The sequence below is a fragment of the Meleagris gallopavo genome, chromosome 3 (assembly GCF_905368555.1).
Source record: "Meleagris gallopavo chromosome 3, MGAL_WU_HG_1.1, whole genome shotgun sequence".
Lineage (NCBI taxonomy): Eukaryota > Metazoa > Chordata > Aves > Galliformes > Phasianidae > Meleagris > Meleagris gallopavo.
The window spans coordinates 87313478-87340498 of NC_139406.1; the positions used below are offsets into that span (position 1 = coordinate 87313478).

The 27021-nt window shown below is 41.3% G+C and overlaps 2 long non-coding RNA genes across 2 annotated transcripts; one reads left to right on the forward strand and one right to left on the reverse strand.

The window, feature by feature from the left end:
• Window positions 1-6: 6 nt before the first annotated feature.
• On the reverse strand, window positions 7-20288 carry LOC109366917 (uncharacterized). The gene is made up of 3 exons (XR_014882697.1): window positions 20023-20288; window positions 16206-16359; window positions 7-15096 (listed from the first exon to the last, which is right to left on the reverse strand). It is a non-coding gene; the product is annotated as an uncharacterized LOC109366917 (long non-coding RNA).
• A 90-nt stretch (window positions 20289-20378) lies between these two features.
• LOC146544803 (uncharacterized) lies at window positions 20379-26328 on the forward strand. Its single transcript, XR_014882700.1, has 2 exons — window positions 20379-20516; window positions 22507-26328. It is a non-coding gene; the product is annotated as an uncharacterized LOC146544803 (long non-coding RNA).
• Window positions 26329-27021: the final 693 nt, after the last annotated feature.

Sequence of the window (27021 nt, forward strand, 5' to 3'; positions counted from 1 at the left end):
CCAGCAGTACAAAGCAGTCCATCACCTTTAGGGGAGGGGGAAAATAAAAAGATTTATGACTCATTTCTATGACATTCCAATCAGATACCATTCAACTAATTCTGAAGAAAATCTCAGTTTCACTTAAAGCAAATACTGATCTAAAAACACCACAATTCTAGATTTAACACATATTTAATGTTTCTAAATGCAAGACATAAGAATATATGTACTTAATTTTTAAATACACATTTTTCAAACTCTTCAGGTTCAAATACATTTATATATACACATATATAAATTTATATGTTTTATTTTCCTATACCTTCATTACCAGAACTCTCAAAAATAAATGGAGTTCCATTCTAAGCATCCATACGATCTACTCTTTCACAGGTACTTATGTTTCTAAATAAGTATGTACAAAGTTAAACACAAGAACAGGAAAACTCATGATGAAAGAAATCTTAGAAACAGACCTGGCACAATTATGAAAAAAATATGTATATTTCTCAGCATCACAATAACTAATCAGTTTAAGGCTCTGTTACACTCTCCCTCTCCCTACATATATATATATATACACACACACACACACACACATACACACACACACACACACACACACATATATATACATATATACATAGATTAATCCTGGGGTAAACATTAAAAGGGTCAAGTGGGAATAAAACAGTAACAGCCTCGGGATGGAACCATTTTACTTTCCCTTTTCAGCAACTCAGTACCAGAATTCCCACAAGACTGCATTCTGTTCTGATGCAGTCAACTTCTTTCCTCTCACTTAAAAGAACGCTTCCAATATGAAAAATATTGGAATGACAACATACTATCGAAGAGTAAAGAATTTAGTTTAGATCAAAGTCATCATTAGACATACAGTACTCATTTAGTTGCTTCATATCAATGCTCTGATTGGAATCTTCTGCACAGAAATAACCTGACAATCAATCCAAAGGACTTCAGTGGTGTTCTGGTGATGCAAAAGTTCTCCCATTCTTTGTTAAAGAAAAAAGAAGAAAAAAAAAAAGGAGGTGGAGAATCTATGAGGTTATTTTTTTAAATCCTGTCATTCTGGCTTGATCATATTCACATAACACTTAAGTGCCTTTATCTTCTAGTTTGCAGCAGAAAACATTCCTTTTACTAATAGAGCAGAAAGCAGACAGATTTATCCTTGTTTATCATTGTTTATCCTTTCAGAAAGAAAATGCTTAGCCAGTAAGTAGTTTTCTGCTTCCAGGAAATACGCAGACTCCTGCAATTTAAAGTTGCTTGTTCTGATGCTGTTCAGGCCTCCAAGGCAACTTGTAAAGGGAAATTCTAACAGAGTTTAAAGAAAAACTACACATACAAGATCTCTCAGTTACAGAATGTCAACCTCATACAGTTTTCCAATAAACGTTTCCTTCTGAAACGTGAACACTTGTTAGTAGTAAGTGAAAGTAGTTATTACAGGAGTTTGCCAAGATTAATGAGGAAGCTGCATGCAGTCTCTATGGATACCATGCTGACCTTCATTATTTGAGAATAAATAGTTAAAAAGCCAGTGGACATTTCCAACAAAGGCCTCTTCAGGCTGTTCCAAAACTGAAATTTCCTATTTTACCTCGCGAAGAAATGGGTTATTTCATGCAGAGGTAGGCACATGGTATTCAACTAATTAGGCTGCTAAGCATTATGCTGCAGTGAACCATTTCTTATGCTGCTCTCCTTTAACACTTCCTCCTTAAGGAAGTAATGAAGGTTATCACAATGTCACCTGCGTAAAGAGAGGACACTCCCTTCAGCTTCATTTTAACACTCAAATCACCACAAAACAACCAATATAAATGACATTGAAGTCTTTTGTTGTGCTGGGATTGGACATTTGATAAAACAGCATCTAATATGGAGGAGTTAAGTTTTCAGCTCCGTCCAAGTACAGTGTTAATATATCTGCAACACAATTTTGTGCTACTATATTTGTGAAGGATAGAGCCTCCATAAAAGTTCTTTTATGAAAACTGAAGATAAAGCATCTTCTGCTGTTCTCCTGAACACTTTTACTTTTTACAAACTAATATAAAAAGACAGCACACTCCAGCTGTTGTTAAAGGCTCTGTCCTTCAATTCTGCTATAGCTTAAAAGCACAGAAGCAGGACTTATTCTAATGTCACTATAAACAGAAGAACATTGATTGCTGGCCTGCATTAATGCTGTTAACTGTATTTGTTAAAGAACAACGATGAATGAAGCATTACTTGCAGCGTGAGTTCCCCTTCAAATTCCACATACAGAAAACATGAAGAAACCATGTGAATCTTTGAACTACATAAACTACTCCTGACACACAATATTTACCAATCTGTCATTTCTCAACAAGCCTTAAGATGTCAGTAGAAGGGAATCACCACGAGCTTTAACACTGACAAAAAGGGCACTACCTGATACCTGAAGTTTGTGCTCTCTCACAGTTTCCAAACCCAAGCCACACAGGTCACAGAGAGGTATTGCAGTTTTCCCAAGTGCCACAGATTATTTTAATCAGTCATACTGAGCTTGGACTGCATCGTGATCAGAAATTTAAATAAGACAGGAAGAAGGAAAGCAAGAAGGGAAAGGAAGATGCAGGGGAACAAGGAAGCTAAACAGAGCTTCTTCCTTCTTTTCTTCCCACATCTTAAGACAGCCTCATTCCATGATCAGCATGATTACAGTTACTCAATGAATTCAAAGTCTCAGTTCTCACACACAAATAACTAACTGAAAAAGAATTAAAGCAGATCCTCACTACTGCTCCAATTATTTTAAGTTGTGTTGATTGACCAGAACATAACTGAATATTAGACATTAAGTTATTTGCTCCGAGTAAAACACAGTGTCTGAATCAGTGCTGCATTTAAAGTGCCACAGCTTTCAGCTCTCAAATAGTCCAACTCAATTTCAACAGCATTAATGTCCCACAGATTCAGACAGAATACAATCTGTCCTAGTGTGGGGGAAGAATCTCATCTTTTAACAGCCAGTGTTTCATTTTAGCATTAAAAGTATACAGTGCACAATGAACTATGATAAAGTAGGAAGCACACGTATGTAGTTTTAGAACTGCATTCCCTGTATATTTTCACGAAACTACACACTCTGCTTCTTATAATCACAGAATGGCTTACATTGGAAGGAACTTAAAGATAACCAAGCTCCAACTCCATGCCATGGGCAGGGTTACCACCCACCAGATCAGGCTGCCAGGGCCCCATCCAACCCAGCCTTGAACAACCCCAGAATGGGGTAGCCACAACTTCTGTGGGCAACCTGTTCCTGTGCCCTACCATCCTCTGAGAAAGGAATTTTATTCCTAACATCTAACCTAAATCTGCCCTCCTTTAGTTTAGAGCCATTCTCCCTTGAGCTATCACTATCAGACAGTGTAAAAAAAAAAAAAAAAAATCACTCTCCTTCCTGCTTATAAGCTCTCATCAAATACTCGAAGGATACACTAAATATATACATAAGTACAAACACTAAAACTGATAGTCTCACTGTGTAAGAAGTAAAAAGATTTTTTAAATTGAGCTGTCAGAAAAACAGCATCTCATATTTTAAGAATGCATGGGAATGGGTAAAAATAGTACACTATTAACATATCTAAGACCAAATTTCAGTGAGGATGCAAATGTCATACATAACCATTACAGAAAACCAATCAACTGAATGCTTTTGTCATAAAATACTGTTCTCATCTTACCAGAGGAGGAGAATAAACAACAAAACAATGATGGTACGAGCCAAAATAAAGTTCAGATCCTGATTAAGAACAGTATCCACCCATATGCTCTGCATATCTTGGGGAGCTAAGTTAGAATAAAACTGTAAGTTTAGTCTCCTGTGACAAAGCATAAGGAAGAAAAAAGCTGTCCTACACACTGCCCCATGATTCACTCGTTTCAAAGAACGGAGGTTTAATAGGTAAAAAAAAAAAAATAGACTATAAACCCAGAACTGCATCAGAGAGAATTACTGCAATCTAACAAGCTCAAGAACAGACACAGCATGCAAGACAGAGTTGCCCCTATTCACTTCTTGCATTAATTCCCAAAAATATACAGGAGTAGCAAATACAAAGACTGCTCACTTTCCTTCTCCACAGCCTATGAAAAAGCAGGTACGTATTCACCTGCAATCTAAATCATCTCAGTATTAATTGGAGTATACTGAGCACAGAGAAAGCTGGGGGTCGAACACAAGGGAAGGGTGTTTTTATACTTTTAAATAAGCAATTTAAAACAAAGGAACAGTAGGCAGAAATTGAATACACCATTAGGTTGCACATCTGCACCAAAGTTCACACCCTAGATTTTTTCTCTTTCAGAGAATACAATCTGCCTTCAACTTCTTAGCTCACTTTGCTCCAAAATATTCTGCTCAATATTAGTGCTGTGAACTGTAAATACATAAAACTAACTGACGCTGAAAAAGACAACACCAGAAACAGCACTGCAAGAGAACCTTCAAAGTTAGTTTCACTTTTGGAAGTCCTTACTTAGACACAGTAAAACAGACATGCAGTCAGAGCCCTTCAGTTAATACATGCTTTACAAAAGCACCGTCTCCACAGACACCATTTCTGACTCCAGCAAGCATAATGTTAACAAATGAGACATGAAAAGTGATTACCACAGAAGATCAGAAAGACAGCTTAGAACAACGATAAGCCTTCTTGGTGAAGAAAAATCTTGAACTAATCACCGAATGGAAACCAAAAACATCTTACAGTGGAAGTGATCTCTGGAAAGTCCTCTGGAAATCACCTACAGCAAACTCCCTGCTCAAAGCACAAAGTCTTTTCCACTCAAAATCTGAGCATCCCCAAGCAAGGATTTTTCATAGCTTCTCTGAGCCATCTAGTCACATTCTGAGTAGTCTCACAGGCCTTTTTTTTTTTCCTGCCTTACTCCTAACTTGAATTTCCTCTGCGGCAACTTTTGTCCAGTGCTTCTCACCCTTTCACTGTGCAACACCAAGAACGATCTGGTTTCTTCTCAGGATCCATTAGGTAAGTGAAAGCAGCAATTAGAGACTCCCCCCTGAGTTTCCTCTTCCCTTTGGCTGAACAACACTGCTCAGCATGAAGAAGTCACGCATTTATAAAACACCTTCTTGGCTCTCACCCTGATAGAGTAACTTACTGAGCCAAATTAAGTCTTTAATTCAGGTAACCTGAGAAGTTCTGCAGCCACTTTGGGGGGCAGGAAGTGGCTAATCCAGATCATTTTGCTTTAGAAGTAAGCTAAGTTAAAAAATAAATAAATCCATCTGTCACTAACAATTTATCATAATGTATTACCCTCATAAAAACTCCCACCAGCAGGCTTACCTGCAATCAGTACAGGAAAAGGAAGAAAGAGTATTAGCATCCTTAGCTATATTTTTGTTTTCTCTGAGAACAGCTTCTAACAGATTGCTGCTATATAATGTACAGCCATATATGCTCTGCAATTTTTGCTTTTTCAGCAGGGGAAATACATCAAAGTGCACTGACCTCAAGAGAAAGATGAATGAATACCTGGAACTCCAAATTAAGAAGAAATAGAAATACATCCTACATATTAGGCCTGATGTTACATAAATAGCTGATGCCCTTCTTTGTTCTCACAGTAATATTACCTCTTCAGAGGTGTCTATGTTGATTATACAAACTCAGTGAGTTTAACATTTAACTCAAATATTGCTGCCTGCACTAAATAGATCTGATTTTATAGCTTCCTCTATTCAACTCTCTCTTTTGGTCTCTCTTACAGGAAAGGAATTTTAGTCTTATTCCTTGGAAAAGCTGCACCAAAACCAGGTTTTGCCCTGCATGACGCAGGGGGGTTGGAGATTCATGATCCTTGAGGTCCCTTCCAACCCTGGCCATCTGTGATTCTGTGATTCAGGTTGCCTGATCTATGGGTAGAGTCCTAGAGACACCTTATTACAAAGTATTAAAACAAATCATTTTATATAGGATACAGATACCCCCACATGACATGTTTCTATTTTACCTTGAGGAGTCTTCCAGTTTGTGCCCATAGTCTGCTTTTTCAGTCAAGGTAAGAAGCATCTCTAGTTCAACTGACAAAGTTGTCTTCAGAAAATGAGCTAGGTTTTTTTGTTTGTTTTTTGAGAAAAAGCTTCCTTGGAGGATCATCTGCATCTTATATTCAATCTGAAACACATAAAGAAAGTTCACACTACTGAACATGAAGAAATTAATCTGATCATTTCTTTTAAGGGGAGCAGAAGGAAGACGCAAGAGGGCAAAACCAACCCTAGGACTTGACAAGAAATAGGATACAGAATACCTTCAACAGATGTTCTCTGGAATAATATCAGATGAGCTCTACTCATAAGAAGTTAATCTGAAATAAATTCTTAAATTTAAAGCCAGAAAGTCTATCAGGCACTGGATGTGCTTGAAAAACACATCTAGTGTTTTTCAGGGCAAAACACTGAAGTCCTTCCTACCTGTTGACTCAAAAATGATCAAGAGCAAATGGAAAAACCTTCCCTAAAACAAATAAATAGAAATCAAGACCTGAGATGCACCCCCCCCTTTTTTGACTGAGTATCAGCCCAGTCTGATGTAGCACACTCCAGAAGGATAACACATTTAGAATGCTTCATTTAATGACTATTCACTCCCATTTGACATTATAATTCTCTGGTGATACCAGCTGCCATAAGTAGTCCTCTGTAATGCTGCTGGAAACAAATTGAGAACTCCAATGAGTCATCAATACCACAGAGTCCTACTGATGACCTGCTGACCAAAAGCACTTTGGATGCTCAGTTAAGATCAGCAACACAATTAAGACTACACCAAGTTACTCTACTACTAGAGAAGCTGGTAAGGAAATACACAAGTTGGGCCAGGCCACCAAGAGATCTAAAGGGAACACAATACAACAGTTCTAAGTGCAGCTCTGTGTGAACATATTTTAACCCGTTGAGTCACAGATATGACAAATTCTCACATGCACAATTTCAATAAGCAGAATCTGAGATTGTTACTGAAGGAAGCAGACTTTGGTGGAAGTGCAGTGTTATAACAACTTCTCCTTATGGTGTGAAGTGCAAGCTCAACTCCTTCATCACAATTAAACCTTGAAGGACATCAGTGATCTGTGCAAGACTCTGAATCTTAACCTTGGTCCCAGTAAAATATATACAACTTCTGAATTACCCACAAAAAATAAACACAACCCAGCAAGCATGCAAGTCATGGACATCATATAAGTGTGCATAAAAAAAGTTTTGTTGTGCAGTAATAAGCTACAGGCCCATTCTTTTAAGTACGTGTACACAGCCTGCCATCCCCAAAGGAAACATCCACACAAGGACAGCATGTCATCACAGCATTTGCTCAACCATCAATATCAAACGCAAAACAAAAATGATGCAACAGCAAATAAATAAATCAATAACTCTTAAAACATTTCCAAAATGTAAGATTTCACCAAGTTGCTATCAGGAAAAAATCAGAAAATCAGTTTTCAGGACAGTAACTGGAAAGAGACACAACCCACTGGCAAAACAGTTAGTTTTGAAAATATTTCCTCATATTCTCAAGTCAATTGCGCAAAAGATCTGACAAATATCTTTAGAAAGCTACTATTTTCATAGCCTCTCAAACAACATTTGCTGTAGCATCAAGCCACCTCCATATATAGTTTCTTACTCAAAGCAGCAAAACAGACTTCCTAGTCTGTAAATATGGGAGGAGTGGATCTGTTGGTTTTGATTCATATTTCCTTACTTGGAACAATGTAGCAGTTAGCTGCTGGACTATTAAAAGAAAAGGCAATCGTTACTACAGTGAGAGTTTGTGGGTCACCTTCATACATCACGAGCAGTGCTCTTCAAAAAACCCCTCCAGATTCCTATTTTACACCAGCATCTTTGAGAGTAGACAGCATGAAAGATATCTTCACTTCGAGTTTTGTAGAAGCTGTCTTCAATTTGAAATGGATGTAGGATGTCTCCCACAAGAGTACTTTGAAGAAGGACTCTTCAGCAACATGCAAGAAATCTTTACGTTTAAGGACAAACTTCAGATTTCTGCTCTCTGCTTTGCCTACTAAATCTTATTTCCCATCAACTCTAAATATGGCTTTTCAAACCATAATAAACAAAATGCAGGAGACTTACTCTATGACCCACCAAACTGCTCTTTTGTCACAGTACAAGTACAGAGCTTTACTGATAAACAGAATTAAACCAATAAACAAGCAGTTGGGAAACTTTGGAGCAGAAGTGGTTCCTCAATCACCAAGGTCGGAAGAGACCTCCAAGATCATCTAGCTCAACTGTCCACCTACCACCACCATTTCCCTACTAAACCATGTAATCTCCTAAGTGGTCTTTCAGTTATTCTGCAAGTTTAGTGATATATCCAATGAGAATAAATGAGGCAGGAGAAACACCTGGGCAGGAAATCTTTTCTGAAGTTGTAAGACTTAAGACAGAGCTGCAATACAAACTGAAGTAACACCTTAAGGTTTCATTAAGCAGCACTTTTTCCAAGAAGCTGGAAGTGTACAGGCCCATTCCAAGGTTCGTATTAACGTCCACCATGTCACAAAAAACATTCTAAACTTGCATTGCCAAATTACACCCAATACTGTTCCAAGCAGAATTTCCAAAAATTGTGGGAGATCTGTTAGAAAATATTCCCAACTTCAGTTTGGCAAAGTACCCTAAGTACTTTATGGAGTATGAATGAAGATTCATCTTCCTTCTTTCTGCTTTTCACATGAAACAAACTGAACAGGAAAATAGATAAATATATTTAGGAGAAAAAGCAGAATCAGCAACAAAGAATGCCACTGCACAACTTCCAGCAACAGGTGTTCTGCAGATAATGATGTAAAGTCATTCCAAAGTCAATCCTGAGACCATATTTACTAGCTAAATTTTAAGTCACAGAACCCAAACACTTGACATCTCGGTATGTCTGAAAAATACAGACTAATGTATGAATGCAAAAATTCCATGCAGTTGAGATCTTGGTCACACCTCAAAAGACAACTCTGTAATATGAGCTTCACTCAGAGGTATTAAATCTTGTTTATCATCATTATCTTTAGGCTGGCATCATTATCATAAGGGACCTTTCCAAAGACATGAAAAGACTGCTGTAGTACTTACACAGTGATTTCAGAGTGATTTAGATTGATCATAGGAAGAGTAGGGTAGGAGAACAGTAGCCCTGCTTGTCCTCACTTCTGGCTGAGGGATTCTTGCTTCTTCCATCCTTACAGGAATTTGATAAAAATATGATGCAAGTTACTGGGACCCAACCACTATATTTAGCTGCAAACTAATCCTAGTGAGGGGAAAAAAAAAAGATCAGTTTTCTGCAGGCAGGTGGTCTCAGTTACTGGATGGCAGGGCAGTCCCTGGCACTGGCAGGAAGCAACTGTAGGGCAGGAATGTCTGTTTTGGTGGCAACACAACTTCAAATCAATGCAGGTGACCTGTGAAACCACAACATGAACCTCTTCTCACTCTGCAGCAAACAAAGCCCCCCCAAACATGGCAAAATTCTGTTCCCTTAAAAGCTTCACAGTCATTTAGATGTAGCTTCAATAATTCCACGCCTCACAGCAGGTAACTGGCATTTGAAAAAAAAAAAAAAAGCAGAGAAACACCAAGCTGCCTTTTGCTCTCTGCATCCAAGTTCACCCCTCCTGCAAGTCTGAAAATTGTCCTTCAACATTTTTTGTTAATGCTACACGTTAATGCCAAACACTCAGCAGCTTCCACCTGCATGGAGATTCTAAAATGCTGAAGGAACTATTTTCCTCCCAGACACCTGAACTAAGTGACAGAAGCCCATCTTGTGCTACCAATGCTCCACCTGCTGGTATGCAGATAGTACAGATCAGTTCAGAAAGCATTCTGACCTTTAGGAGAGGCAGAAGGCAAATCAAAACAACACAAAACCAAACAGAAACATTCCTCAGTATTCCAAAGCATCTACAGCACCTAAGACAAAACCTCCCTTGGAGAACTTGGCAGTGCAACAGATTTCTGAACAATGGAATTCTTAAAAAGTATTTGCAAAATCCACTAACCAAGGTAGCTGGTTATTAACAGACAGACAACAATTACTTCATTAGATGAAAGGTACAGGTCTGTGGTAAAATCTGCCCACAAGATTCAAGCCAAACCCAGAGAGGAGCTCCCACACAGAAACATCATTAAGTCTCGAGGTTCTACATGATAAATTAGCTTTTATCTAGATTTAAAGTGCACTTCCCTAGAGAACAAAAATGCATTAAAAGGAAGGACTCTCTCCAACACAAATGAACCACAAAACTAGGAAGAAAACAACCTAAGAGAAGTAACTTTAACCATACCAACTCTTTCCCACATACTTACACATGAACAACAATAACGTGCCTGTAAGAAAAACAAAAAACCTTCTCATAGGACTTCTGTCATGCTCAGTTCAGACAAACCCATTGCTTTTATTCTTCATTTTTAGTAACCAGCTACAAATTCCTACTTGATTTTACAGAACAGTTGCACCTCAAGAAGCAGCCTGTGGAAACCATAATAACTCAATGGATAAGTAGTAAAAACATCAAGAAACTACTCTAGGAAATCAGTTTTAAAAGGTCAATTTCATGTGGAGTTTGTGATCTGCCTCTCAGTTTGAAGAATTCAAATGTAACCAGCACCAGAATAATGAGCATTAACCCTATCATTTCTACAACACGTGTTCTGGAGAAATAGTGAAGCAGAAGTTCAGTTGCACAATGGGACCTATGGTACACTAAAGTAAAGGCTGCAAATACCAAATTCTATTCATTGTATAAAATATACCTTCCATCAGTAACAGACCAAAACTCATTGTCTTTACACAGTCCCACAGTCAACAATCTTATGCTCCAATTAAGTGCAAGAGAATTAGCATTAGTTGGCTGTACTTACCATCAAACATCTTTTCCACATGCAAACAATCTCACATTTAGTCCTTCTACACCCAACTTGATACTCTACTATTTAAAAGTAGGATTCCTCAAATGAATTCCATCCTCCACATACAGCTTAAAAGACAGAAAAGATCAACTTATAAATAATCTATGTATCACAGTACTTCAGTCTCCAGTGATCTGGAACTCCTAACTGCACAAGCATTATCAAGACAAGTAAAATAAATTCTGCTGTTACAGTAGGTTGAGGAAATGACTGAAGCTTGCAGACAGTTTGCGTTATCAACATACTATGAACTACCTACTATCAAGTAGACTTCTACAATAATACATTTATAACATATCAACAAAAGGACATAAAACTACTACTGACCTTTTCTTCATAAAGAGCTGACTTAAGAAAACACTCTTTTGGTGCAGTTTAATTGATGATTAACAGTCTTTAAGAACTACAGCAGACGTTTGGTTGCATGATGATGCCAGTATTCTTATATCACAAATAATCTGGTGGAAAGAATCTGTCCTATCTCACAGCTGACTCAAGTTTGCAAATTGAACTTTGCAAGCTGTTTAGTTGTTGGTTCTACTAAAAACCCTACAGATACAGCAGACCAGCCTTCACGAAGCTCTAGGAGTCACCTTAACTTCCCTTGATATTTCTTAAAATAATGCTCCCTTGACACAGAACAAACAAGGGACAAGTTGCAGAACTGCCTTCCCAAATAACATCCCAGTGTTCCAGTGACCTGAATGCACCCCAATATGCCTGATCTATCAACAGATAGCTAGTTCTCCTCAGCAAAGCACTGTATTAAAAGAATGATGTCCTTGGCCTACAGAGAAATGTGGGAGATAAGACAAGAGAAACTAAGAAAACAAATTCTGGAAACCACTGTGTTGGGATAATTTATACTCCAAAACTAGTACTGGAAATGAGTTCACTGTAAAGTTTCTTGTCTTAAACTAATTTGATGGAAAAAGTGTTTAGTTATCCTTCTAGAGGTAAATGCAATATTGATACTGAAGTTTTATTATTTAAATCTGCCCAGAGAGGTTGTGAATGCCCCATCCCTGGAGGTGTTCAAGGCCAGGTTGGACGGGGCCCTGGGCAGCCTGGTCTAGTATTAATTGTGGAGATCGGCAGCCCTGCCTGCAGCAGGGGGGTTGGAGCTTGACGATCCTTGAGGTCCCTTTCAACCCAACCAATTCTATGATTCTTGGAAATCTCCAAAATAATTATTTAACCAAACCTTCAAAAGCGGTAGATTGAGAGGAAACAATGAAAATAATATGTTCATTCACAAGCACAGATCAGTTATCAAGTTTTAGCAGCAGTGCTAATAATATATATGTGGTTTATATCAATATCTGAAAAAACTCTCAGAAAACATGAGGTTAGCAGAACACATAACACTAGTGTAAATGAACACGTTGTAAGAATATGCTCAAAGCAATGATGCATGTTAAATACGGACCACTCAGCAGAGTAAATATGGATAGAAAGAAAAAGCAACAGCCTTTAGGCACTTCAGATGCCCCATCCCTAGCGGTGTTAAAGGCCAGGATGGATGGGGCCCTGGGCAGCCTGGTCTATCAGATATGGAGGTTGGTGGCCTTGCCTGTGGCAGGGGGGTTGGAGATGCATGATCCTTGAGGTCCCTTCCAACCCGGGCCATTCTGTGATTAGGCACAAAGATACCCATCTTTAGGAAAAGCCATGAACAATAAGCAGCTTTTGTGACCACAGAGTAAGTACAAAACAAAGGAAACACATAAGAAACTGCGATGGAGAATTCACAGCAATCTTGTAATACTTAATCAAAAGATAATCAAAGCTAAAGCTGACATGAGACTATTGCTGCAAACATGGCCTCTTCAGGTCCAACAACTGAGCTACATCTCAGAAATCCCAGGTAACAGCAGCTCAATATCTAGACAGTTCATCACTTGCTTAAAAACCTCAGTTTTGGCATTTAAATCTGTTCTACTTTTTACCATCTTTTTCCAAATTATACTTTACTGAACTGTGACCTCCATTTTACACTGATGGAAATGCACTGTGCCAGCCAGCAGCCCTGAGCAGGCTGTACCCTGGGATATAAGCTTTGGAAGCTCACACACTCAGGAACGCTTTCTGCCAAGCCGCAGAGGGTCAGCAGGGCATCTTCTGTTGCCAAGCATCAGCTTTGGAAAACAGCAGTTTCCAGAAGGTACAGATTTGAGCCTTTTCTGTAGGTCATCAACAGCTCACAATGCACCTCACCAATTACTCCGAATTGAGGACTTAAACCATAACTTCTGCTTATAAAAATGCTGAGTATAATGCACTGAACAATTAATAAACAGTATAAGACAATGCAAAGAGAAAAGTTCCATCCTGAAGAACATTTAGAATTACTTTGAACATCAGAACAATGACAACTCTGCATTTGGCTGAGCTGTGCTGTATCTGCAAAGGAAACAATGAAGTGAATAGCTGAAGTCCTCTGAGCTTCATTTGGCATTTTGATTTATTATACTCACGTTTAGCTTCAAGCGTTCGTTCATTCTCCACACAGCTCTTACACAGCAAAAGGATGTTTTAGGTGAACTTATTCCTATATTCTTTATGTAAATGCTAATGTTTTTATAAATTCCACTAATACCACTTATAGCAATGATTCAGTATGAAACATTAGAATTGAAGTGTGTTTTAGTAGTATAGCTGCCTCATTCCCACAGGATTCAGTGTGTCCTCAGACAGGAAGAAATCTTATCTAAAGCACCCCTTGTGAATATGTTAATCTTTTTTCCTTTATCTTTCTAGCCTTCAGTTGTGCAGAAATACAGCCTTAATTCCCTCAACCTCCTCATGCAGTAGAACTCTTCACCTCAGACTGAGGTATCTTAAGATGACAGTACACAAGGAGCAAACTGATATTATCAAAGAGTAATTTCAAGCATAGCAACTTCACGTGTACCAAGTAAGTTTTGAACTGCAAGATGGGTTGTGCTTCTGCTCATTAAGTGCTACCTTAGACAAAGCAATTCCCCTTTAGGGTTAGAAGAGTGTTCTCCAGTTAGAGCAGCTCACTGCTGTGTCCCAAGTTACTGAACTCCCTAAAAAAGAAACAAAGAATATTTTGAGAGACATATACAGAAAAAGAGATTGATTTGACAAGCTACTATGAAGCTCATCAATATTATCTCAATGGATTTCTTACAGATGATAGCCTCCGTTATAACAGAGTGATATTCTATACTTCCTTAAGCAAAGTGAGAGGGGATGCATTTCTACCTGTGGATTTTCTTGCAGTGTAACACCTACCACAATGCTAAGGGTTAAGGGATCAATCACTCATCACTACAATCCCTTTTTTCTTCATCATTCCAGTAGTGCCTCCAGGCTACAATCTGGAAGAGATCAGAGCTACACAATGGGTAGCTGTCTAGTCTAGAAAGTTCTCAAACCAGTTACAGAACTTCTTTTACCTAGTTGAAATATCACAAACACATCTTGCTATCTCTAATTTGTTTCAGCAAAATCTCTCATGACACAGAATATCTGTAGCATCCAGGCAGTAATGTTGCAGAGTATTAATACCATCTCATGCTACAAACACCAAAACAATCCAAATAAACTTGCAGGTGAGATTTGTAACACTGAACAAGTGGTTTTTGTTTTCTTTTGTTTTTCCTTAAGTTCTCTCAGCCCCAAAGGCTCTGACCTTTCTGTTCCTCCCAGAAGCCCTCTCAGACAACAGCAGGCATACTTCCACCATTACATTTTGGGCAAGCTCATGATTTTTTTTTTTTACCATTCTTTTGCATAGATCATAAAATAATTAAATCCCTATCACAGTAACTAAACCAAAATTGCAAATACCACACATGCTTGCACAGTCTACTCAGCTTGTTCCCAATCTGATTATTCACCTGTTTTGTTCTGACTGCCATCTGCCCACTCCTCCTCCTGTGTGTTGGAGGCAGACACTTTGTGCCATCTCAGAAGCAGTTTTGCTTTAGCCCCTTCCTGCACACTTCTTCCAGGTCACTGATACATACAGTGAATAAACATAACTGCAGAATTGCTCCTTCTTCAGTCACTACATTTCAAACAAATTCCAAAGGAGAGCAAGTTTTGCTATCTAACTCCTAAAGAAAATAACAAAAAACATTTACTTTCCATCCTAAATATATATTTATATAGATACTTAAGGCAATAAGGAGATTCAAGAGCAAATCAGCTCCCTTTATCTTCCATTTGAACTGGGACATGAGTACTGATCACCAGCAGACACAAATATATGTACAAGAATAATCACATCGGTATTTTTATTTTAGGCAAACAATCCACTGCCTTGTAGAACCTGACAGTTGTCTCCATTAGTTCTACGACTGCTGTAGCCAAATCTTATCATGTGTTGAAAAGGACACTGGGATTAATTATGTAGCTCCAATCTGGCCCTTTTATTAGTATCAGGAATGTGCGTTTCTTAAGTTGTACATGACAGTCACTTAAAACTCCATCTGGCTTTTTTCATTTACACCAGGATCTTCCATGCTCAGAGTCCATGAATGTATTAACTGCACTGATCTGGGGTTGTTGCTTTTATTTTTTTTTTTTCTGCTCTCCTAAAGAAAAGGAGAAAGTTTCAATAAAAGACTTGAGCATTTACAGGTTCATTCCCACTTCTTAGTGTGTGGAAACTTAGGAAGTTGCAAAGAAAAGCTCCATGCTTCTTTACAGAGAGAATTTTCTTTTTCAAAAGAAAAAAGAAAGAAAATAAATCCAAAAGAACCTTCACTTTACTTTGTCTGCACTGACCTTTAGCCCTGACACCCACTGCATCCTGTGGGAAACATGCTCCAAGGGCCAACTTTCTTATAAATATTTTAGCAGATTTAAGCATCCTGAATAGATTCTGTCCACATGAACAAAATGAAAAGGCTATTGAATATGGACAACATAGATGTACATTCTGATAGTCACGTAAGTATCCACAGAGCAATAAAATACAATGCCATGGAATCCCAGATGCACAACGTGCAGGTGCTTTCTTACAAGTTTTTATGGCTGCTGCAAGTCCATCTTCCTGCATACGCTTTTAAAATATATTTTCATATCCTCAAAAAAATAACAAAAAGCACTAAAAAGAACCACTGCATTCCTAGATTTGTGTGATAAAGGCAGCAGAGATCATTCAATTCCCTACTCAAAACGAAAACTCAAGTTTTTCTTAGATGTTTTGCCAATAAATTACCTTAAACTTTGCAAGATCTGCTCACTCAGGAATTTATTTCGCTTCTAAGCTTCAGAGCATTGCACCTGTTCCTCTTCAGATGGCCAGCTTCCTTGTTAAGTCTTACACTCCAGCACAATGAGGAATTGTTTCATGCAGCACGGAACGGATCACACTGGAAAGCCACAAGGAAGGAATGAAGGAATCTTTCAAGGCCTTTCCACAAACGCACTCCTACCCAGGTGCACTCCTGCCTGTCAGCCTTTCCCATCAGTGCTTGTAGCAAACTCTACAGACCTGCAAACACAGCTCCCCCAAACAAGCCACGGTGCCACACAAGCGCATTCATGAGAGCAGAAGAGCAGAAACAGAAGACACTGGAGTATTGAAGAAGTAGAGGTAGCTTTGCTTCGTAACTGAAGCACTGGGTAGCATTTAGAGAAGGTGGCCAACTTATTTTGCATTAACAGATATCACATTACTGCAGGATTTTATGACTGATGATTACAGATAGATTTAGCAAGAAAAAAAATAGAGGGAACGTTTGTTTCTGAAGCCTTGTATTGGAAGGTTTGCTCCAATTTCACCCATCCAGTGACAGTACCTTCATTATGCATCACTAAATGCTAACTACAGGAACAAGGGTAAAGCATCAGTCCACCTGAAGGCACAGTTTCCTTCCAAGACCTGTAACAAGCAGTGCACAGTAAGAGTATATAAAAGCCTCTCTTTTCCAGTCCTAACGTTATTAAAGCCTCTGTTGAAACCATTGTCCTTTGTTTTCTATGTCAGTTTTTATCACCAGCCATCGAAACTGCATTAGTGGTCCATCTGCACGTGATACAGATCAGGACTTCTGTCTGCAGCAGTACAATTACCTCTTAGCTGCATTACTTCATAGTGCCTATTACAAGAGCGAGCAGAGGACGAGCTGCGTTCACTCCAAGTTATCCCTCTGATGTCTCCTAGGAGGACAGCACCATGCTCTTGGCATAGCTCTCTCCAGCATGCTTGTGAGAGACTTGCATGCAGACATTTGAGACAACAAGTAGCCAGTAACTGCTCAGCTCTCAAAATGTACAGTAAGATAACGCCAATGATTTTCATGCATGAGAACAGCAGGACGGGATGTACAGTGTGAGCTTACATAAGACACAGGCACTGCTGGGAACCGACAGAAGTGAGCAGCATAAATGGCTCAGAAAAATGCTGATGTCACTCACACACGTTTGGGTTGTTCTGGCTTCCCACACCCCGAGTTCCCCTGATCCTACAACTGTCTTTCTAGAAGTCTGTGAAACCTTTGTTTCTACTGTTTTACTGAGACCCCAAAAAAGAAGCTGTCCTCAAGAACTCACATTTCTTACTAATATTAAGATGACAGGTTAAGAAAAAACACAAACAAAAGAGACTCTAGGATTTACTGTAGTACTTACAAGCCAGAATCTAAAGAAAAACAGAAAATGTAATGAAGGATTGGAAAAAAGCACGTAATTATGTACACAAACACTTGCTCCTAGTACTTACTGAGAAAATAGTTCAAGCATAACTTATCTGTCTTAAAATATGACCTCTGCAAACTTACTAAGGTCAAAGAGACTCAGTAGTTACTCAGCGAGCCCTGCCTGCATAAATTAGAGATGCCTAAGGGTAGCTATGAAACTGGTATTTGATTTTTCCAGGGCACCTACATCTCATGAATTAACAATGAATTGCCATTTTGCCAGAGCAACTTTCAGTTTTGTTGTTAAAACCGAAGACAAAAGTCTTCTGTTGTGCTCACCTCCTCCTCACACAGAACAGTTGTCCTATTTAGCATTATGGAAGTTCCAAACAAACTTGAGCAGACAAGTGATAAACTACAGAACAAATTACTCTCAGAAGCAAAACTTAAAGATACCAGGCAGTCAGTGCTCCTCTGTGGTGTATCGTTCCAGAATAGATCAGAAAAAAACAAAAAAGAAAAAAAACAAAATCAAAGAACATTAAACAAGCAAGCTATCTGCTTCAATTTACATAAAGCAAAACTGCAGAGGAAAACTCAGCTGACTCTGCCCAGCACTCCAGAGAGCAGCAGCTCCAGCTCACCTGCTATGGCAGTGGCAGCACTGCTCTTGAGAGCAGCACGAACCACTCCAGGCAACTCCTACAGAGTTTTCAGATTCCTCCAGTGAATGTGTTTGCCCATGGCACACTTAAGCCATTTGATTTTCTACACAGATCACCCTATAATGTGAGAATAAAAATACTGTTTCCTCAACTGCTCAGCTTGTTGTAATGAACTTACTGTCACCCACTTCAGTATTTTCTTGCAAATATTGAGGGACCTCAAGACAGCACCTTGTAAACACTACTACTCAACCCTGGCAAGTATAGCTGCGTGGTGGCACAGTGAGCTACAAACCAGTTCCAAGTAATTTCTTGATCATGCCAAGATGTGAACAGATATACTGGAATATCTCTCTTCCAATTCTATATCAAAAGCCTCAATCTATCACCTTGCCCAGAGACACGTTAGAAATTCACAAGATTTCTTAGCAGTACTGGTGTTGTTTTAAGAAAACAGGAGGAAAAACAAACACTATTTGCACTGTGGAATGGTGATCATTTAAAAGCTCATTAGAGAACTTTCTGCATAAGAATATGAAATATGACATAACGCTGCCTGCAGCAGGGGGTTGGAACTCAATATCTTTAAGGTCCCTTCCAGCTTAAGCCATTCCACGATTCTATGATTGTAACATTGCACATCACACAGTATCACAAGTTATAAAATGTCTTTTAAAGCAAGAGTCTACTTCTATGCAAAGTTACTACCACAGGAAGAACTTGCAAGCAAAACAATCCAGGCTGCACTGTCCATGCTATTATAGAGAAACAACGTAACTATCAACCTGTTATTACTACAGCTGATAAGCATTTCAGGCTCGTTAGTGTTTATTCACAGTGTGTTTTTGGAAAGCATTACTATTTCTAATTCATAAGCAAACAGAGGAGTGATGCAGAACAGTGACCCAAGGTCACAGAGTAACCAAGTCATAACTTCACCTGGTTTTGCCTCAGTGCAACTAATAGTTCCTATTACTGAGTCACTCCTGTCCCTCTGCATAACTCTCTGAACATGAAGAGACAACAGACTGTCGGTGGCACTCAAGTCTCCACACACTGATAGCAGCTTCACTCCAGGGTTTGCTAGAGAGAGCTGTGCCATAGGGCATATAAGAGCACTGAACCCTACTGCAGCACTGTGAGGAAAAGAAAAAAAAAAAGTATATATACATAGATAGATAGATAGATAGATAGATATGTAAGAATATACAACATTAGGCAGCCTGCTTGTCTATGATACAGCTCCTTCACTAAACAAAAAAAATAAAGAGTCCTTCACAATTTTACTCCATCACGCCACAGACCACCGGGCTGAGGGCAAAGTGCAAGGAGGAAGGGACAGCAGGAGAGTTATGCAAAGCTGGGGCCAGAGGGAGGTGGGGAGGAGGAGGGGGAATAACTCCTGTCAGCCCACAGAAAAACAATAATAATCCCCACAGACAGAAGAAAGATTCCCAAACCCCCCGCCGCCCTCCCAGCTCAGCGGGCTGTGGGTGCGGGGCGGCCCCAGCAGGGCGCAGAGCGGCGGGCGCAGAGCGGCTCCCCCACCCCGGGGGAGCTCACGGGGAGGAGCGCGGGGCCCGAAGACCCCCACGCCCAATGGAGCGGAGGCGGGCAGCCTCTTCCCCATCTCTCCACGCCACCGCCGGGGGCCGCCGACCCTCCGCCCCCTCCCCGGCTCCCGTGCGGTCCCGGCTCGGCTCGGCCCGGCCTCTGCGCCTCCCCGTACCTGCGAGGGGATGCGGTGCAGGGCGGCCGTGCCCGGGGGACGAGGAGCGGCGGCCTCGCCTCGCCCCGCCCGAGCCCGGCCCTGCCCGCCCACGGCACCCCGCCGCCCGCAGCCGCCGCCCGGGCTCACGAGACCGGCTGCGGCCCGGCTCTGCCCGAGCTGCCCGGAGATCCGCGTCCCGGCCGCGTCTCCTCCTCGCCTTTAGTTTGACCTTTTCCGTGTCTCCCCGTCCCCGGCACTCTTTGACGTCACTGCCATGGCAACCAATCCCCGCCCCCCCTCCTTACACCTCGCGCGCGCGCTGCTCCTCTCCCCGTCCCCGCCTCTCGCACGCACGCACGCACGCACGCACGCACGTACGTACGTACGCACGCACGCACGCACGCGCCGCAGGATGAGACCAATCAGCGCTGGAGGGGGAGGCTCCGCCCCGCCCACCGCTGCCGGCGGCGCGCGCCCCGAGTGCGCGAGGTGTACCGGGAGTCTGGTGCGCGGTGGGTACGGGGCACGGGGTGCTCAGGGTTCACGGTGTGTGTTGTTAAGAGGAAAGCTGGGGGGGGACTTTTTGTAAGGGCGGGTAGCGACAGGACGAGGGGAAATGGCTTTAAACTGGAAGAGGGTAGATTTACATTAGATATTGGGAAGAAATTCTTTACTGTGAGAGTGGTGAGAGAATGGAACTGGTTGCCCAATGAGGCTGTGGATGCCCCCTACCTGGAAGCATCCAAGGCCAGCTGGATGGGGCTGTGAGCAACCTGATCTAGAGGGAGGTGTCCCTGCCTATAGCAGGGGGTTAGAACTAGGTGATCTTAAAGGTTCCCTTCCAACCCAACCCATTCTATGACTCATTCTAGTTTTATATGCATGGTGTGCTGTCCGTGGTGGGGGTGATGCATAAGGTGCACTGTGCTCAGTGTACAGTGTGTGTGATGTGTGCGGTACATGGTGAGTGTGATGCCTGGAGGGCACGGTGTGAGTGGTGCTCAGAGTGCAAGGTGGGCATAATGCACCAGGGGCTCAGTAATAGCTCCCCAGGGAGGTGGTTGAGTCACCATCCCTGGATGTTTTTAAAATCCGTTTGGATGTGGTGCGCAGGCACATGATTTAGCAGAGGGTTGTTAGAGTTAGGGTAGTATGGTTAGGTCATGGTTGGACTTGATGATCTTTAAGATCTTTTCCAACCTGAGCAATTCTGTGATTCTATGGTGTGTATAATGTGCATGGTGCACAAGGTGCTAGGAGTGCATGGTGTGCATAGTGCATGGAGTGCAGCATGCGTTTGGTGCATGGAATGCTCAGAGTGCACAGGGTGCTCTGAGTGCTCGGTGTGCATGGGGTATGCTATGCACTGTGTGCACGATGGGCATGGTGCTGAGTGCATGGTCTGTGTGGTGCACTGGGTGCCCAGATTATGTGATGCATATGGTAGAAGGGGTGCCACAGGGAACACGGTACGTGTACTGCACAGGGTGCACACAGAGGAAACTATACATATGATTTGGTGCTCAAGGTGCACAGTGCATGCTGTGCATAGTGCATGGGATGATCACAGGACATGACATATATGGTGCATCCAGTGCTTAGAGCACATGGTGTGAATAGTGCATGAGGTGCTCGGAGGAAATTATGTGTATGTTTATGTGTACATGATCATTGAGGTTCATATTGCACAGTGCGCAATCTCAGCATTATGTGCATGGTGCACAGCGAACTGTACATATCCTTCACGTTGTACCACATTGCAGCCACAACCAGTATGCACCACTTTCACCTTAGAAATATTTGCCAGCAAAGAAGAGAGGATTGGTAGCAGAAGCACAGAGCATGCAGGAATGCACATTTGGACCCGATGATCCTTATGGGTTCCCTCCAACTCAAGGAACACAACTTCCTGCACGTTCCCATTGTTCGGGGACTGTATGGGCAAAAGCACTGACTTTCTCCAAAACGTTTGGTGTAGGTACCACACATACAGTACATGTAACGTATGGTAGGGTGCATGTCTCAGTGCCTCAGTTTGCAATACAACGTGTGCATACATTTTCTACATGCATATAGTTTGCTTCAAACACTGTCAGCTGTGAAAAGCATGCACGTGCACAGCATGCACCCTTTATGCAAAGTTGGTGCTGCAGACTCTTGGAGTTTGTAACTTGGTCTGAAAAAGATACATGTGTTAGCAACATGCTGCCTCTTGTAAGCTCTAAGCTGAGATAAACATGCAATCGTACTTTAATACACTATCAATTAGCAACTGCAATGCATCTGCTTCTATATGCAGAATATTGTATACTTTATATGTACCATGTTGTCTATTTATATGTTCCACCCATCTGTTGAAGCAAAATGGCAGTTTCAAACAACTCTGAATCAGAAATATTCATATTCCTAATCACATGTATTCAGTAAACACTTCCTGAAGGTGCATAAAAGGGAACAGAGGCAGTTTCCTCTCCTTTGAAATATGTGATACCTTTCTCCCAGATAATTAACAGAACCATTTTAAACCCTATCATATCAAGACCAGAGACTGCAGCGTGGAGTCTGCATCCTGCAGATATCCAATACAGACTACTGGTGGACAGCAAGCTGGACATAAGCCAGCAATGTACTCTCACAGCCCAGAAAGCCAACCATATCCTGAGTTGTATCAAAAGAAACGTGGCCAGCAGGTCGAGGGAGGGGATCCTGCCCCTCTGTTCTGCACTGGTGAGGCGTCACCTGGAGTACTGCATCCAGTTGTGGAGTCATCAGTACAGGAGAGACATGGACCTGTTGGAGCGTGTCCGGAGAAAGATCACAAAAAGATCCAAGGGATGGATCTCCTACGAGGACAGGCTGAGAGAGCTGGGGCTGCTCAATCTGGAGAAGAAAAGGCTCTGAGGTGACCTGAGAGCAGCTTTTCCCTACCTAAAAGGGAACTATAGGAAAGAAGAGGACAGACTCTTTAGCAGTGTCTGTTGTGATGGGACAAAGGGAAATGGTTTCAAAATAAAATGGGAGATTTAGATTGGATATGAGGAAAATGTTTTTTTACTATAAGGGTGGTAACACACTGGAACGGGTTCCCCATAGAGGTGGTGGATGTCCCATCCCTGGAGACATTCAATGAGCTCTGAGCAACCTGCTCTAATTGTAGGTGCCCCTGTTCATCGCAGGAGAGTTGGCCTAGATGATTTTTAAAGGTCCCTTCCAATCCAAACGATTCTGTGATTCTATTCTATGAATAAGGAAGTTATTTTAAAAAGAGTAACTACCTCTGAAGTGGTTGATCACAGCATTGCACAGTGTGCACTACTTGCTTTCCAATGGTTTGCTTTTTCCTCCAACATCCAAACCACGAGCCTGACTGTGGCCTCAGCATTGTTGTGCTGCATGGTTAAAATGTCAAGACATTAGCCTTCATAATTGTAATGCTGCAAAACTACAGTGTCTGTGTTACTGACACCACCACCCCTAAAATCTCCGTTGAGTCAAATCTAAAATAAAAACTAAATGATTTGCAAACTCCTACAAAGGCCATCTAAAAATATACCACCAGGAGTGAGTAAGTGTGAAACCTTTGTGTCCCCTGGAATGGATTCATCCCTCTACCCCTCTCATACTTCCCCAGCTCAGCTCAGGACTTCCCTTTTCCCAGCAATTGGGAAGTGCCATCAGTACCAATGTGCCATGGATCAGCATAGATAAATGTAGTCCTTGGCTGCCACATTTGTGTCAAAGCCACTTTTTTGGCAACTTTATCTGTGAAAACTTCTGAGTGTCAAGCATTTATGAGGGCTGCACCACAAGTAATGCATCCTGTCATGTTGTTGGCCCATGATGTCAGTGGAGGGTGTTGGTGGGATGGCAGCTGAGGACGAACCTTCCTGCCTATATTCCATCATATTTTGTTCTCGTGTGGCAGATGGCAGCAGAGGGGCAGTCTGACAAAATGGTGTCTAACATGGAAGTGCTTATGAAGCAAAGGTGTGGAACTGAAAATTCCTCCATGCAGAAAAAGTTGCAACCACCGACATTCGTCAGTGCTTGCTAAATGTTTATGGAGACCAAACAAGGGATGTAAGCACAGGGAGGTGGTGGGTGGTGCGCTTCAATAATGGCAACAGTGACAGTGGTGCAGATTGTTATAAGCATGACATGCAAGCTCTTGTTCATCGCTGACAAAAATTGATAGCTAACAGTAGTGACTATCTTGAAAAATAGTGCTTTGTAGCTGAGAATTTTCTCCATCAAACCATGTTATTGTTCTCTTTGTAACTTGTAGTTTCTGTGGAAATAAACAGGAGGCATTACTTTTGGTGCAACCTACTGAACAGGACCTGATGAAAAGGAGATGGCAAGAGGGAGGCGATTGGTAATTAGTCCTAGGGAAGGAGCTGATGCTCATCAAACATCAGATATCCAGGGCTCATCACTACAAACATAACCTCCCAGATAAGGTGAAAAAAAAAGCAACCTCTCTCCTTCTTCCTTGTGCACAAGGCCAGACTGCAGCACCTGATTTCCATGAGAAGAGGCCACTTCTGGCATTGACATTCCCAGCAACCCGAGTTCCCTCAATGCTGTCCCAAAAGAGGAGGGGAGGAAGGAACTTGCCATTCCAAAAGGGACAGAGCTGCTAGAAAGGCCCAAGGAAAGCTGATTGTGCACTGAGGGAATGCAGGGAGAAAGGATCCCTGCTCCTTGCTGGGATAAAACCAAACACCTTCCAGAATTGGTGTGGGGGAGGACTATGGAATGTTTTAATGCACTGACACAGACATCAAGTTGCTGATGAGGACACTGCAATATGGGGCTGATTTTGGATGCTTGACTGACATAACATCTGCAAGTACCACTGGTCTCAAATCAGTCTCACATGGGGATTTTATGAGCACTTTTCATTCATAGATCCCAGAGGGTTTCACAGAGGCGAGACTTATAAATAAGAGAGATGGTAGTGAGGGATAGGTTGGGGCTTTTAAAAGGCAATGTGTTGTTTCTTTAAGGGGTTCTGTAGATAAGAACTCTGTATGAAGTCTCATTTTACCAAAAATAAAATATTTTGCAATGGCATGCTGTGCCAAATGACTCCTGCATAGATATTTACATTGTTAAGGCAAAATTTAGTCATGCTGCGTGCAAAGTGTCAATAGTGAGGCTTTTGGAAATTGCAAAAAGCAGAGCATTTAATCTTTGATTTTAACATAGTGCATGCATGTTTTAGGCACTTTTTAGACTGAACAGATCAAAGTCTTTCCCTCCTAAATGCCAAAACCCAGCAATATTTGTGTAACCATGTAATTTGGCCTGTTTTACATGTTCTTAAGGGGGTTATTATAGGCAGCTTTCAAATTGAGTTGGCTGGAACAGTTGATGCTCCCTTCCCTGGTTTTCAAAGCCTGTGCAGAGCCCATACTGTGACTGACACTGCTGTTCAGACGGAAGCATTTGGGTTTTATTACCTGGTGCAGAGGGAAAGGGCATTACACCAGTCCTGGCTCTGCTGCTCCTTCATCCTTCCCCTCTGCGGAGGTGACACCAAAACTCCCTCATCCTCTCAGCTGTCTAAAAGCTTAATTAACCTTGCACATTTCAACCAGAAGGATCAGCATGGGGAAGGCCCCAGAAGTGTGAGCACTGTTAGTGCCACCTGCGTGAGACCGTTTGATCAATGAGGCTACACAGTGCTGCAAACTCATCCAGCTTGGGACAGCCTCTGATATTCCTGAGTTTGAAATAGCATCATTATATAACCAGGAGGCAGCCATAGGGAGATGTCTCCGTAGTGCAGCAGTCCTTTCACCCAATGGTGACCTTGTAACTGGATAATAAAAGCCATATTCTGCTTTGATTGCACCTGTGCTGACACTATTTACATTGCAGTAGCACCTAGAGGCCCCATTATGTAAGGCACAGTAAAACTATTTTGATCTGGAATAGACTGAAAGTGGGAGGGGAAGCAGTAACAGGCGCAAAAATGTTTGTCTCAAGGTCACATATCACAGAAGTAGCTCTGGCAGGAGCAAAGCTCACGTCTCCTAAGTCCCAGTGCAATGCCATGCAAGCAACGGCTTGTAGGGAAAAAAGGGCATATTTACCCCCCAGACTGTAAATACAAATATAAAATGTTAGGAGATCACAGCATCTGTAGCACAACTTGCTCTTTCTTTGCTCTTCTTAAGTAAGCTTATTTTTGTTATTGTTTTTTCTTTAAACATTTTAATATTTAACCAAAAAATAAGATGCAATTAAATTGTCAATGCCTTCATCTGTCAACTGAAGCATATTATGATTTTCCTAATAAAGACCCCCAAGGATCAATGTTTTTCTTTCAGATTATTCTTTGTTTGAAAAGTTAATTGGTCCTGGAGCAATCCTTGCTGGTTTTGCAGTGGCCATTTTTAGCTCACGAAACAATGAATCTTCAAGTCACATCATCACATCTTTCCTGTCCCGTGTGTTCCTGTGCCACCATCAGCTCTGCTCTGGTTTCATTTAGCCAGATGGTATCTCACAAGATGCTAGACATGAATATTTCATATGGTTTAGAAACTGTTTTTCTTCACTCTTCGCTGTTAAAAAGTGTTGATTTAAGACTTCTCACAACTCGAGACACTTCATGGCACAGTGCCATAACTCAGACCAAAGAAAGCTGAGCACTGTTGTCATCTCAGAACGTGGGAAGCTGAGAATGTTTTGGACCACTGGAAAAACTGAGCTGAAATTTTCCATTGAGAGAGGGAAAAAACAAAACAAAACAAAACTGGAAGGCCGTTTTTTCAGGCAATAGCCTTCCAGTTTAGCTGTACTTAGGTTACATTTTCTGGACATTATGTGGAAAGTCAGAGGCAATAGATCAATGCAATTTTTGATCCATTGAGTGAGCAGCCAAGTTAATCTTACTTCTCCAAGCACTTTCTTCTCATTCGCAGTTCCTTTTATTCATTTTAGGCCATTTGTAACACTGTTGTCGTCTTTACAGAATCAAAACCACTGTATCATGTGATATAAATC